The following is a 16049-nucleotide window of genomic DNA, read 5'->3' as shown; positions in this document are numbered from 1 at the left end:
CCTAATCCTTTCTCCCCTCCCACCCTCAACCCTCCAACAGGCCCCAGGGTGTGTTGTTCCCCTCTATGTGTCCATGTGTTCTCATCATTTAGCTCCCACTTATAAGTGAGAACAAGCAGTCTTTAGTTTTCTGTTCCTGCATTAGTTTGCTAAGGATAATGGCCACCAACTCCATCCATGTCCCTGCAAAGGATATGATCTCAAACCAGATCTTTAAAGGCAATTTTTTTTTTTTTTTGGTGCTTCTATAATATTGGCAGTGAATAATGACAATAGAAGTCTCTACCGTTTTGTCTTCCTGTTATTTGCTGTAACTCAACTACAAATATTCCAGCTTCTCCAGTGGTGTATGTGGAAACAAGGAGAATTCACAGAAAGAAAGTGTGATCAATTTGATTCCCCTGAGAGCCGTTGGTAGAGTACTAAGCTCTACATTACTTAGTAATGCAAAAACAAAGTGATACTTAGTGATCAAGATTTATGTACAAGAATGTCCATCACAGCACTACTTATAATAGCCCAAACCTGAAATACTCTCAATGTCCAGTGATAAGGGAATGATTACATATAACTGTACAGTTATCAATCATGTTTTTAAAATTGTGTAAAAAATATGTATAATATGATAAGTGAAAAAATTGAGGGCATAACATCACATTTGTTTTTAAAATAAATCTTATGTTTGTTGAAAAAAAAGACTGGAAGGAAATATATTGAAACTTTAAAGTAATCTCATGGTGGGAAGGATGAAAAAGAGACTTTATAATTATTTTCTGCATAATTTCTTTCTTTCTTTTTTATTTGAGACGGAGTCTCGCTCTGTTGCCCGGGCTGGAGTGCAGTGGCATGATCTCGGCTCACTGCAACCTCCGCCTCCTAGGTTCAAGCAATTCTCTGCCTCAGCCTCCTGAGTAGCTGGGATTACAGGTGCCCATCACCAAGCCTGGCTAATTTTTTTGTATTTTTAGTAGAAACAGGGGTTTCACCATCTTGGCCAGGCTGGTCTTGAACTTCTGACCTTGTGATTCACTTGCCTTGGCCTCCCAAAGTGTTGCGATTACAGGCATGAGCCACCGCACCCGGCTTCTGCATAATTTCTGTATTTTCTATAATAAAATGCATATTTGCATACTTTCTATAATAAAATGTATATCTATATAGCACTCAGAGATGGCATAACTTCTACAGATTTGATGATTTTTGTTAGTGGAAGAGATCTGAGTTATCTGCGAGTTACCGGCGGCGAATCCGTAGGGGTCCACAGCAACTTCAGTCCTTGCCTCCTCAGAAGAAAGAATTCAACTGAGGGGCATGTAAAGCAGAAAAAGAGATAGAGGCAAGTTTCAGAGCAAGAGTGGAAGTTTATTTTAAAAAGCTTTAGAACAGGAAAGAAAGGTGTGCTTGGAAGAGATTCAAGCAGGCACGTGAGTGTTAAAGAGAGAAGGTCAAGTGTCCTGTTTAACCGTGATCCCAGGACTTTTATAAGCTCTCCTTTTCCCCATGATCTTCCTTAGGGTGGGCATGCGCAGAGCCCTTCTTACTCTTGAGAAATGCGCACATGCAGTGTTTTTAGGGAGTTAGACACATGCCCATCTGAGGTTTTCTTCCTTCTTCCGGTAGAGAGTACCCAGGAGATCTTACTTCGTCATTTTTGTCTCCTAATATGCATTTCCAGGAAGCTGTTTCTCTCTGGGGTCTGCATTCAGTTAACACTTTAAATATTAACAGGTATGGACCATCAGGAGATTGTCTCTTTCTGGCTGCTGTGAATTATCACTTTTAGAGAGGCAAAGGGATAATTGCCAAACATCACCTGACGTTTCTAGTGGGTGGTGGGAGAGCCCTCTCCTGCTCCCCGCTCATAACTGACTACATGTAACAATTTGGGACCTTTTTCAGTAGAATGAAATAGAAATAAAAGCAGTCCTGAAAACCAGCAATGAATCATTGTGAAGTCCTGCCTGAGATACTCTGGGGTATAAAGTGGTGTGAAAATGTGATTGCTCATTCATGGATCTTATGATCAAGTTCCCACACTCCTGGATTTCTCTTGTTTGGATTCAAACAGCCTAAGAACATAATAAGGGCAGTTTTGATTTTCATCTCTGAGGTTTTTCTTTTAAGCCACATCAGGAAATGAAGGAACACAGACAGACAGTGGTAGAAATACACTCGCAAAACAATCTAAGTATCTGTGCAGCCTCAATATCATTTAAATTCTGGCTAAGTTTACGGTTTTTCCTTTTTTTGTTTCCTCCTTCGCTCTTCTAGTGTATTCCACATAATGTAGTTATAGCTCTGCTCAAGGTTCTGGAATGGCGTTTGTATGTAAGCTTAGTTATTTTAAGTCATTCACAGTTATTTGTTTTTTAACCCTTTAAAAGTAATTTGTCACAATCACCTCTTTATGTGCGAGATATATAAGAATTATTGTCTTGTCTCTGGACAGTATGTTTTAGAACTTTTCCTTATGAAGCTGTAAGACATGTTTTATACTTAAGCTTATCAGCTCTATTTAGCCTATAATTGTGTCTGCATAATGCCAGAATTGTCATTTCAACAGAGACCAAGAGCTCCCCAACAGTTATTTGGTGGCAACTGACAAAAATTTTTATTGAATTAATTTATCTTTTTCACTTAATTCAATCCACTTAGCTATAAATGTTGAACCCAGTGAAACTTCTGGTTTTTAGGGGATTTTCTTGGCATATGAATGGAAGCATTGCTATGTTTAAAAATACTATCCTTTGGAGATAAACATTATGGGATGTTCAATATGAAATATTTTATCAATGTGGAAATGGGTTTCATTAACCCATCTGTATCTGCACGTCATCCTTCATCTGGTTAAAATTCCACATTGTAAAAAAGATAGCAGCTTGGGTTGAATTTTGTGGCCATATAAGACCGAAGTTTGATACTGTCCACATTACCATCAACCAGCTAATGTATTACCAATAAAAACATCAGTACTATTCTTCAGTGAGATTCTCATTGTCCACCTTGTATAAGTTTTCAGCATAGCCCTGGGAAGAAGGGCACTGGAGAATGATGTTTTCATCAAGATTTAGAAGTGAAAGAGATTGAGCTTCTGGAGACCTCATTTATTCACTTAACCCACATTTATTGAGAAACTGCTATGTGCTCAGAGCTATGCTAGATACTGGGGATACAGAAATGAATATGACATAAGTAATTTAATATTTATTTGCCCACTAGAGTGTTAGACCTCTGAGGGCAGTGATCTTGTCTGTCTCCATCTCTGCTGTCTCCTTAGCAACTCCCATTTAATAACTGGAAATAGAATCCCAAGGTGGGCCTAACTTTTTGTCTCATGAGATACGAATAGTAGAAGAGAAAATCTCAAACTTTTCCCCCATATGAGGAATGATATTCACAGAAAAAAACCCACTTAGAGGAAGACAAATAGGCCTTTTTCTTTCACTGGAGAAAGATGCCTAGAATCCAATTGAATGAGTTTATATGGATAGCTTTGAATCCTTCCTAATATTTTAAAAAGTAAATCACGTGAAACCTCACATTTCTGATGTCACATCGGAGTAGCAACAATACTGCGATCAGAACCCCACACAGAAAGCCGCTGTGGTGGGTCACCATACCTGACGGAAGATCTATTTTGATGTTCAAATGCTTTGAGATGAGTACGGTTGCTTGAAGTATTTATCGCTTGTTATACCTTCTCTGCTGTGTGATTACTGCAAAGACAGGCCAGATTGCAAGGGCCACAAAGGATCAGTTCTTGAGATAATTATTTGAAAACTGTTTAGCCCATGATAGCATTTAGAAATCAAGCAGTAGACTGGGTGCCGTGGCTCACGCCTATAATCCCAGCACTATGGGAGGCCGAGACGGGTGGATCATGAGGTCAGGAGATCAAGACCATCCTGGCTAACATGGTGAAACCCCAGCTCTACTAAAAATACAAACAGTTAGCTGGGCGAGGTGGCGGGTGCCTGTAGTCCCAGCTACTCAGGAGGCTGAGGCAGGAGAATGGTGTGAACCCGGGAGGCGGAGCTTGCAGTGAGCCGAGATGGCGCCACTGCACTCCAGCCTGGGCGATAGAGCGAGACTCCGTCCCCCAAAAAAAAAAAAAAAAAAAAAAAAATCAAGCAATAGATTCTTCCGATGTCTAAAAGCAGATGTAGTGATTGATTTGTCCTAAAATAAAAAATAACCAGCTCCTGCTTCATGAACTCGGTTGTTAACTAATCAAACACAGGCAGAATGCTGTTCTACAGAAAGAACAGATTTGGGGACTCAGCTCCTCCCATAACTAGCTAAGAAGCCTTGGGTAAACCATTTAACCTCTCTAGGCCTTTCTAGGTCTTATTTATAAAATGTTGCCGATAATACTTGTCTTACTGACCTCCAGGGTTGCCATGAAAATCATTTAAGAATAGGGATATGAAAGCCCTGTTTACTGTAAAAGTACCATGTATTTGTATTCTTAACCCATTTGTGATGTCACTAGGCACTTGGAAATCAGCCCACAAATGGCTGATCTGATTGATGATAGAAGCATAATTGCCCTGTGACCAACCCACTTCATCCCTACCAAACATTCCAGACATTTCAGTGCAGGAATAAGGTCTATGGGAAAAAGTCAAAAGGAGACTAATCAGAGGAATTCCACTGGCCCTTCCCAGGGCCCTGTGCACAAAATGGTCCCCTGTGCATTGTTATTTTGCTGTGTTTGCCGATGTCCACAACTTCCTAGACATTAGCAGATGGATATCTGGGTGATGATGAACAGACAGAGTGAGTGTGATATTTTACCAGTTTTCTAGTTAGTGCAAAGTCCTCTGTATCTAATCTATGGGCTTGCAGCCTTCACTAGTTACTCTTTCAGTTGAATGTGCAAAGAGATAAAGTACTGCCTGCCTTTCTTTAAAATGCTGAGGAATGACATCTAGTGAATTTTTTCAAGGCTACAGATACTGATGGTTTTGCTTTTGGTTGCAACGGTAGACAAGGTGATTCTAGATCCTGACCTGAGCCCTGTGTCCTGCTGCTGCCCAGATTCTCTTTGTCAGCGTTTCATGCTTGCCACTGACTGAGCTCAAGGCTCTGGATTAGGTCTTACCATACAGCTCTGTGGCAGAGAGGAGAGGTGGGCAATGCCAGTTGGTTAGAACGTGGGAAAGAGGAACAGGATATTTCCACTTAGGGTGTTATTTTGCTTTGTTTTTTGCTTACCTTAAGCAATTGGCCATAAAGGAAATATATGGCCCTGTCCTTAGGTAGTTAAATTTCAATCAGTAGTTAAAACTAACATTAGAAAAAGTTTTAAGCATACTTTAAATAAACAAGAACATATTAGAAATAGGAACATGAAATGTATTTATTACATCAATAAAGTGTGCCTAAATTTTTCAGAGTTGACTTAACTGCATAATAGATAATCTGATCACTTTGATGACGTGCAGCCTGAACTAGAAAGTATTGACTTCAGACACTCCTTCTTTGTGAATATCAAAAATTTCTAAGTACAACCTTTATTGATGAGATTGTCAAAAATTGAGTCTAATAGAATTAAAGAGGTTCAATTTTGTCAAACTGGAAATTATTAAATTTATCCTATATGCTGGAGGCTGTGCTAAATTCTACAGATAACAGATAAATGAGGCTGGGCGAGGTGGCTCACACCTGTAATCCCAGAAATTTGGGAGTCCGAGTCGGGCGGATCACCTGAGTTAGGAGTTCGAGACCAGCCTGGCCAACATGGTGAAACCCCGTCTCTACTAAAAATACAAAAATTAGCTAGGTGTGGTGGTGGGCACCTGTAATCCCAGCTACTCAGGAAGGTGAAGCAGGAGAATCACTTGAACCTGGGAGGCAGAGGTTGAATCGGTGAGCTGAGATCATGCCACTGCACTCCAGCCTGGTGACAGAGTGAGACTTCATCTCAAAAAAATAGAAGATAAATGATATGACTCTTACCCTTGCACAGGTGTCCATACTGTTTCCTCAGCTTTGCCTCCTCAACCATGAGGGTTCTAATCTTCATAGCTGCTTCTCTTCAATAAGTTCTATTTATTTAGGAAGCCACACACAGGCACATAGGCAGAAGAAGAGAACTGGAAGACTGCATCCATTGGAAAATTTAATATACATAAAAATTTAGTGCACCATTTCTTATCACTTGCTGAAACCTAGGTGACTTCACATCACGCCTCACAAACAACAGTCAGTGCTTGTTGATAATGATGACAGTGGTAGTTGCAGTGGTGATGATTACGATGATGAAGACAAGAGAAACAACTGCCACTGCCTTTCCACAAACTTTGGACTTTTTATTATCTACACTAGGTCTTTCGTGATGACTGGTAGTTATACCCAGTTTAAACTTCAGGTACACCATGACTCTGTGAAGAGAAAGATACATTTTTCTCAGTGTCTCTTATGCCTGTAGCCACGGGAAACTTATCAAACACTGACGTCAGCTACTTTCCCATGAGAAGTTCAGAAATTTCATAAGACCACAAATGACTTTCTCTTTCCTATTTGCTTCAGACAAGTACAGAACTCTTCATGAAGCTTAAAAAATAAACATCTGACCTTCATGGATACATTCTCAATGCTTCTCCAATCAGAAATCATCTTGCCTGTAAAAATCCACCCTCATTCTTCTATTAACAATGGAAAGATCTCGGATGATGCAAATAGCATCGCAGATTACTCTTCATTAAATGATTGTCCAAGAGAAAGGAGAAAAGGCACCTGTGATTAAGCACCATTTTAAGATATCAAAGCCCATCTTTTGCACTATTATAGAACAGGATAAGATCTGGTGTTTTTTTTTTCCCATAGTTTTACAAAATTGGCTCCTCTGAGAACATACATCTAAGCTATATCGTTTGCACTCCATAAAATTTTAAGAAGAACTCGGCAAAATTTCCCTGGGTAGCTTCCTAGTCTTGGGACCTGATGGTATAGAAATAAGCTAAGAATTGAGTCATTCTACTTTCTAGATGCAGGATAACAAAGAAGAAGGCAGAGAAAGGAACTGATAATATTCATGAAGGGTCAACAATACGCTAGGTTCAATACTAGGCACTTTATATGTTATCTCAATCATCACTCAACAACAGACTTTTTTCTTTCGTTCTTTTCTTTTTGCTAAGACTGAGTCTCGCTCTGTCTCCCAAGCTGGAGTGCAATGGTGCGATCTTGGCTCACTGCAACCTCTGTCTCCCGGGTTCACACGATTCTCCTGCCTCAGCCTCCCGAGTAGATGGGATTACAGGAGCACACCACCACACCGGCTAATTTTTTTTTTTTTTTTTTTTTGTATTTTTAGTAGAGACAGGGTTTCACTGTGTTGGCCAGACTGGTCTCAAACTCCTGACCTTGTGATCTGCCCGCCTTGGCCTCCCAAAGTGCTAGGATTATAGGCATGAGCCAATGCACCCGGCCAATAACAGACTTTTATGAAGCATATGATATATGCCAGAGAACATGCTAAATGCTTGGTATGGAGTGATTGATAAGACCATGCCCTTACCATTGGGAAGCCCATACTCATGCAATGCTACCATAGAGGCATTGACCAAGTACAATGGAAGAAGGAAAAAATCCTTCAAGGTAGTTATTACTATCCTCATTTTAAAATTGAAGTAGCTGATACCTGTTAGGTATCTTTTTTAAAGAGTTTCTCTTAGGTTATTAAGTGTAGAGTTCTATGTGACCCTATAGTCAGTCTTACAACTCCATGCTGTTTTAATGGGAAAGATCTATTTTCAATCCAACTGAATGATTTAAAGCTTTGTCTGCAATCCAATAAATCTGTTTGCTACAGAATGCCACAAGAATTCTGACTTTCACTGAATAATTGACTTTTTCTTTAATTATAAGAACAATTTCCTTAATTTCCCACTTTAGCCTGTTTGGTAGCTAAATTCCTAACATATTATCATATTAATACATCTAGTCCCTCTCTACTCATTTATACAAATATCTGTATACATTTCCATATGCATAAGTCCTTAATAACACAGAAAACATATCCCGTAAAAATCAAGAGAGTCTCATACAGACATAAACCTATACACTAAAATACAAGCATACTCTAAATGAATTTGTTCAAGATACATAGGCAAAATCTGAAATGGAAACATACAATTTTAAGAAATAAAGAGGCAACATTGTTCAAGGGCTTGATGCACAAAAGAGCTACAAGAAATAATTTGGGGAAGGTGGGTGGTTAAAAGTGAGGAGGAGAAACAGTGGATACTAAGCAAGGGGTTGGATGGATGGTGAAATTTCATGGCATTCTTAAGATGATAAGTAGTCCCTGTATTTGGATTGCCTTGGTATGGGCCACTTGCAAAAACATTCAATATTTCCCTTCTAAGATATGGTAAGCCAAAAAATATATATGGAAAGTTCACTAAGTCATTGGTAAATAATCCAGTGTTGACTTTTAATTTAGAAATAACTGACCAAATTGATCCCAGCCTTCCCAACTACAATTCTCCCCCTGCAGAGTACCTTGATTTGTATTATCTTATTGTTTTCTCTCATTGTTTGTCTTTCTTTTTACTATTTTATTTTCTTACTGGTACAATATATGACCAGAGATAGTGAACCTTCATGATTTTATATATTTTGAGCTCATAAATTCCCTTGAGTTATCATCTTTCCAGACTAAAGCTTCATCTTTTTCTATTCACATGTTCTAAAAATAATCTTTTTAATGATGTGTGACATATAGAGAAGTGCACAATTTATAATTGTACAGAATGATGCACTTTCACAGAATGAACGCAACTGAGTAGTCAGCATCCAGATCACAAAACAGAATACTACTTGCACTCAAAAGCCCCCCAAATGTTCCTTCAGAGTCATGCCTTCCCCCACCCAGCCACTACCTCATGATAACCATTATTCTGATTTCTAACATGAAATATTAATTTTGTCTGGGCTTTGGTTTTTATATTAATGAAATCATACAGTAATTTTTTGTTGTGTTGTTTACATTATGATTCTGAGATTGATTGCCTGAGCAACACTTAGATCATTCTAATTGCTATATAGGGTTTCATTGTTTACCTCCCACGATTTATCCATTTTGCTGTTGATAGACATTGAGGTTATTTCCATTTCGTGGCTATTACTAATAGTACTGCTATGAACGTTCAAGTTCATGTCTTCTGGTGAATATATGCATGGATTTTTGTTGTATATATGCCTATGAGTAAGATCTCTGGGTCACGGGTATACAAATATTCAGCTTTAGCACGTGCTGCCAAATCTTTTTCCCAAGTGATTTTGCCAATTTATATTCCCACAGCAGTGCATGAGCATTTCAGTTGCTCACTAACATTTTGATTTATGTCTTTTAAATTTTAGCTATTCTAGTGGCATGTAGCTTTAGTTCATCATAAGTTTCAATTTGAATTTTTCTAATGATTAATGAGATTCAGCACTTTTTCATATGCTTGTTGACCTTTTTCTCTTTTTGTTTTTGTTTTTGTTTTGAGACAAGGTCTCTCTCTGTCCCCAGGCTGGAGTGCACTGTCACGATCATGGCATACTGTGGCTTTGACCTCCCTGGCTCAAGAGATCCTCCCACCTCAGCTTCCCAGGTAGCTGAGACTACAGGCATGCACCACCACACCTGGCTAATTTATTTTTTAGTTGTTGGCAATTTTAAATATCTTCTTTTGTGAAATGCCTGTTGAAATCATTACTTATTTCTCTACTAGATCATCCATCTTTTTCTTTTTGATGTGTGGAAATTGTTTATATATTCCGGATACAAGTTCTTTGTCATCCATATTGCTAATATTATTTTCTCAATCTATGGCTTTCATTGTCACTCTTTTTATGGTTTTTAGTTTTAATGCAACACAGGTTTTTTATTTTTATGTCCTGTTTACAAAATATTTGCCTATCCCAAAATCATGGAGATTTTTTTTTTTCTGAAAGTCCAAATGTGTAAGTTTTCACATTTAGATCTACAATCAATTTGAAAGAATTTGAGGGAATGATGCTAAATAGAGGTCAAGTTTTGATTTTCCTTTTTCCATATAGATATTCATTTAGGTGTGGGATGATGTTACTTTCCTACAGATAGGGATTGTCTTACCTTCTGGTTGTTTCAATGGAGTTGGGAAAGTTCTCTTCAGTGAAACGGGGCTGAGCTGACCTACAACTCCTCTTCCATTTTGCATGACTCCTTCAACCTCTGGTTTGCTCCCTCTCCGTGGCTGAATTCTCCAAAGGTCCTAACTAAGGTTGTATCCAAGACCGTTTATCACAGTGTAATCTGCATACAGTAAAATTTACTCTTTTCAGTGTACAGTTCTGCAAGTTTTGACAAGTGCATATAGTTAAATAACAATCACCATGAATAAGATATAGCACAGCTCTGTCACGCCAGAATGGTCCTTCCCTCTTGCACTTAAAGTTGTTTTCTACTCAGCTCCACAAGACTGCTAAGACTCTGCTCTGCTTCTCAGAAATGTTCTACTTAGTTTCTCTCTTGTATCTTCTTGTCCTTTGTATCTTAAGTACACCAAATTCCTTGAGGGGGAAATCACTGAATGTGAGATTACTTTTCCAGGCCTTCCTTCTCTCTAAGATGTTGGCCCCTCAAATCCTGGTTACCACAGCAGTTCTGGGATGCCTCCAAATTAATTTTGGTTTTGTGGAATATTATCCAGAGTTTCTAGTTGTTCTCAATGAAAGCACTGGACTGCCACAAGGTATTCCATTTAGGCAGATACCTACATCGGTCTAGCTACATTCCACAAACTCATCAACGATCTCCTCCAAAACATTTAAAGAAAAATGTTGTATAGAACTCAAAAAGGTAAAAGAAAATGTCAATGTTGGCAGCTATGGCTGCTCCATGTATCCAGTCATGGAAGGAGCTTTGGAATAAAACAAACCTGGGTTTTAATTCTAACTTGGTCATTTATTAACCATGTGACAATGAATCTTACTTCCAAGTGGGGATAATTAAAAAACAACCAGTTTCACAGTTTTCTCGTGAAGATTAAATGAAAGAACAGACATCAAGTACCTTGCAAATAGTAGGCATTCAATAAATTATAGATATTATTATGTAATATATTATCATTTCTCTTAGAGTTATAAAATGCAGTCATCTCTTAGAAATAATAGAGAAGGAGTAGGGGTAGGTGGACTTGAAAAGTAATACTCTTCTCTGAGCACCCTGTTAGATGCTGAAAAGGGGAAACTTGGTTGAACTTGTTTTATTCAAAATGATATCAAGGTCATTCACATACACAATAAATTTTTTTTTCATGGAAAGATGGTAGAAATAAATCAGCTGAATCGAAGTACTGTTGCAAATCTATTCCAAATGCTTCATGTTACAGATGAAGGAATTGAGTGGTTAAATGACTTTTTCAAGGGCAATTCACTTGTTAGTATTTATTTAAATGACCCAAATTCCCTAAGATCATATATTTCTTTTCTTCTAACATACTCCTCGCTCCCATGTTTAACTATAAATGCAAAGCAGAGACAATTAATAATGTTTCATTATTACTGACTCATTCTGACTAAAACCTATCGATCTATTTTTAAATATTTTATTTTAATTTCCATCCCCACAAATTATGTGACTTCCTGCCAACTATGATTGAAATAGCTACTTGCCATTCCTTTCTCATTTTAAGGATTATGTCCTGTAGCTTTTCATTTTTCTGTCTGTTATTAAGAAATGATCTGCCTTATCCTGTAATGTATGAAAGGAGCTCGTGCAAGCCTGTAGAACACAGCTCTCTTGAAGTCTACCAAGCAAAAAAGGGAGTGGGGAACCTCCATCCCTCTGGGCACTGGATAAAAAGGTGACCATGTGCTTCTTTGGCACTTTCATCTCTGGGCAGGGACAGATCCTCATGCTTTCCAGCAAGGGCAGCCCTGTGGGGATCGTTTTTTGGTAAGACCCTCTGTCCAGCACATCTTTCAGCATTGTGTACTCTACGAACAGACATATGAGCCTGAATCTCACATGGACTGAGTAACTTGGAAGAGTTTCATGATCCCAGAGCACACAGCCATCTCGTAAAAGCCTCACATCAGGCTTCTCAAGGGCTCTGCCTGGAACATGCTTCCCTCAGATCTTTACATTGGGGGCTTCTTCCTAGAAATGTGTTTTTAGCCTAGATGTCTCCTGTTCAGAGAGACTGTCCCTCACCAACCAACCTCCAGGGACCCTCAGTGGACCTCTTTACATCCTGCTGTTTTTTATTTGCTCACCATCAGAAATGTGTGTTGTCTGAACTCCAGCAGAATATAAGCTCCATGGAAGCAGAGCCCTTGTACATCACTGTGTGCTGTGTCCTGGAGCAGAGGACTCACTCAGTGAACAAACAAATGTGCTCCTGTATCCACCAGATACACCCAGCACGGTGGGTCAGGCCCTGGCTTTGAATACTGGCCTCACCACTAGCAGGGTGAATTCGGGCAAATGACTTCAGCCAAGGAACTTCTCAGTGCTTATCCTAAGATAAGAATATGTATTTTACAAGGTTGTTACAGTAATCAAATGAAATAATGTGTGCAATGTGTTTAGCACAAGACCTATCACTGAAAAATACTTAACAAACAATAGTTGTTATTATTATTTCCATAATGAAAGCAAATCATATTATGAAAAAGTCACTGAGGAATTGTTTTATAAAAACGGTAATGTTGAAATCAGAGACCCTAATTCAACCATGTAAGATAAAATTTTAAATTAATGAAAATCTGGGTCTTCTTGTTAGTTATTTACAATTATTGATTTTTGTAAAGGATCCCTAATTTAACCTTTGCAATGATTCTCTGTTGAAATAAGTTATCATAACATCCTCCCCTCTTCCCCCACCACCAGCCTCTTAGTATCCATTTGGAAAATGCCATCTTTTTTTGGTTTGTTTTTGTTTTTTCGTTTTGTTTTGTTTTTGAGACGGAGTCTCACTCTGTCGCCCAGGGTGGAGTGCAGTGGCGCAACCTCAGCTCATTGCAAGCTCCGCCTCCCGGGTTCATGCCATTCTCCCGCCTCAGCCCCGAGTAGCTGGGACTACAGGCGCCCGCCACCTCGCCCGGCTACTTTTTTGGATTTTTAGTAGAGATGGGGTTTCACCATTCACAGGATGGTCTCGATCTCCTGACCTTGTGATCCACCCCCCTCAGCCTCCCAAAGTGCTGGGATTATAGGCGTGAGCCACCGTGCCCGGCCTGCCATCTTTCTGAGAATACTTGCAATAGAGATTTTAAATTAGGATACTAACCGTCTCCCGTAAATATGTGCTAGCAATGTTTTTAGAAATGTTTAACTAGAAAGGTGCTAGTTACAGTTGTTCATGCTACTAAATGACTTTTCCTGAGGGTTCTAAGAAAATCACTATACTTAGAGGACTAGAAATCTGATCAAGAGGGAAGAAATTACTTCTTTCTTTTTATTATACCTTGGTTCTCCCATAGTAAATGTTTTCATATAAAACTCATTTCTCCCCATGCCTGAGGAGATGGTTAAATCAAAGGAGCAATAACTAGTCCCTGGCTGTTTGCCACTGGCTGCAATGGGGACTCGGGGAGGAAGACAGGCTCATTTGCCTAACAGGGCCCAGCTCCCTTCCCGTCTTCCTTCATCTTGGGCCTTTTCCTTCCTTACTACCTCCGGTCTAGACTCAGCTTTCCCTGCAGAGACCTTTGGCAACTGCTTCTGAGCCAGGGCAGCCAGCATCTGTGTGTCGGGCACTGCTTTAAGCTATGGCTTAAAGGGCTCAAGTGAGGAATGGTTCACCCGGGCATCTATTTGAAGTTGCAAGGTAACTGATGGGAGAGAAAGATCTTAAAACAGGGAGTGAGATGCTTTCACAACTCTGGCCCTTAGACCCTAAATCTGAAAATAGAAAGGAAAGAGATTATCTGAAGGCAAACTCTACTGTTAGTGATTCTGCCATTCATTTTATGTTTTCTCTTGAAGGCCTTTCTGTCTTTGTCTCACTAACAAGATAGTTTGTGGACATACACAGACACTATAGACCAAAAAGTTTTCCACTTATAACATTTTCTTCCTTCACTTTCCCTTTATTCATTCTCAAATTTTAAAATAAAAATACTGAGGGGATTGGGAGCAGCAAAAAAGAAACTTGGCAATTAGATACTGTCCCCGGGTTTGTCTTAACTATACCTCTTTCTCCAGAATAATTTATTCAGAATAATTCTGAGATGGACTCTGCAATAATTGTATTTTCCTTAAAATGCAAATGCACAATAGCTATTTCTACCTCTGCCTTATTTCTTCCTTTAGATTCTAACAACAGTACTTGAGGAAGAAATGATATTTGAAAATATATAGTCTGTATTAACTAAAATTCATTCAACTTAATTATGTTTCGATCCTCCTTTTATTCCAGGTATCATTGGAACATTTCAAGATCATCAAATCAAATTCCACAGGGATTGGTGATCTACCAGAAGGCTCAGACATCTGATTGCTGACCTGTGAGTAAAGTTTATGTTTTATTAATACTTTGGGCTCTGCTCTTAGGAATTACCCAGTCTCTGTGCCTGGTATTCTAACTTCTTACATCTAAAGATGCACTGTGAGAGACCAGCTTTTCTGCTACGGCCCTCCTACTTTACTTACCAGTTAATTAATCAGTTAGAATCTATCAAGTTTTGAAGGATCTATCAAGTCTTGTATCCTGTTTTGTAATCTGATTTTTTTTTTTTGCTTTATTGTTAAATGTTTCCTGCAATATAATTAATATCTTTCACAAAACCGTCCTGATAAATCATGAAGTCTTCACTTCTTGTGAAAATGCTAGTGATTTGAATCAATAAAGACAACATGAGTCAGCCTTCCAAGATGAATAAGCTCACCTTTGTGCAAACACTGGTGATCTCAGGAGCACTAAGTACCCCTCACTTTCAACAAATCTCTCACCTGGGAAGAAAACTTCTACCAGAACAAGGACCACCTAGGGAGGTGAAAGAGGGGATTTCCACTTTAGAGGATGGAGAAACCAAAGGACACTTCACTCATTCACAATTTTGCTGAGCTTGGCTCCAGTAGGTAGGAAAGTTCTTCAGGAGTTCAGCACACCACTCAGGCAATTGTTGTTTCAAGATTCTATCTGTTGCCCCCCTGCAAGTTTTCTCAGGCTGCCATAGTGAAAATCCACAGACTGGGTGGCTTAAACAACAGAGATTTCTTTTCTCACCATTCTGGAGGCTGGAAGTCTGAGATCAAGGTGCTGGCATGGTGGATTTCTCGAGGCCCTCCTTGCAGATGGCCACCTTCTCCCTGTGTCTTCACATGGTAGTCTCTCCAGGCACACACCTGTCTGGTGTCTTTCTCTCTGTGCCCAAATTTCCTCTTCTTGTAAAAACACCAGTCATATTGGATTAGGCCCACCCTAAAGACCTCATTTTAACTTAATCGCTCTTTGAAGAACTTATCTCCAAATGCAGTTACATTCTGAGGTCCTGAAAGTTAGGATTTCAACGTATGAATTTGGGGGAAATACTATTCAGTCCATAATGCTGCTGCCATCATTTTCTCTCTCTAATATGCTGATTTTTTTGTTTATTGCACATGGGCTTCCCTCCGATTCTCCCCTTCTGAACTCCCTTAGCGATTACATTACTCTCAGAGCATTTGCAGTTCCTACAGTGTATTATAGTCATTTGTGTACAGCTCTCATTTCCTTATGACAGTCTATAAATTCTGAAATCAGAGAGTGTGCCTTTTACATCTCTCATAGCACTAGAGGAGATGTAAAAGGCACTAGAGGAGATGTTTTGTATACAGTAGATACTTTGTAATATTTGTTGAATGAATGAATGAATGAATGAATGGAAAGAGGATTAGATGCAGCTTCTGAACCTACAATTTATTTGCTTTAAGACTGTCTCCAAAGGATGAGTATTAATGATGCTTTCTCCTCACTTCCTGCCCCCTAAGACAGGTAGAAATAAGTTAAGGCTGAGGAGAAAGATTGAAAGAAAGGTGTGATTGACTAATGGCAGGAGAGTTACCTTTCTCCCAAAGAGGCAGG

At 39.1% G+C, this 16049-nt stretch overlaps 1 protein-coding gene and 1 long non-coding RNA gene across 13 annotated transcripts in view; one reads left to right on the top strand and one right to left on the bottom strand.

Moving 5' to 3' along the window:
- LOC105471446 (caldesmon 1) overlaps nucleotides 1–16049 on the top strand; it is a 236598-nt gene that overhangs the window by 91551 nt on the left and 128998 nt on the right. For all 9 annotated transcript variants that reach the window (XR_011621946.1, XR_011621948.1, XR_011621949.1 and 6 more), the window contains exon 2: nucleotides 14403–14490. The gene's annotated coding sequence lies outside the window, so the exon portion shown is untranslated. The remainder of the gene's footprint in view (nucleotides 1–14402; nucleotides 14491–16049) is intronic.
- LOC112424846 (uncharacterized) overlaps nucleotides 1–16049 on the bottom strand; it is a 45588-nt gene that overhangs the window by 8553 nt on the left and 20986 nt on the right. For all 4 annotated transcript variants that reach the window (XR_003015790.2, XR_011621953.1, XR_003015788.2 and 1 more), the window contains 2 exons: nucleotides 10112–10291; nucleotides 5962–6386 (listed from right to left, as the gene is read on the bottom strand). This is a non-coding gene — a long non-coding RNA (uncharacterized lncRNA). The remainder of the gene's footprint in view (nucleotides 1–5961; nucleotides 6387–10111; nucleotides 10292–16049) is intronic.

The sequence above is a fragment of the Macaca nemestrina genome, chromosome 4 (assembly GCF_043159975.1).
Source record: "Macaca nemestrina isolate mMacNem1 chromosome 4, mMacNem.hap1, whole genome shotgun sequence".
In the NCBI taxonomy this organism is placed as follows: Eukaryota; Metazoa; Chordata; class Mammalia; order Primates; family Cercopithecidae; genus Macaca; species Macaca nemestrina.
This window is presented reverse-complemented; position numbering and strand designations above follow the sequence as displayed.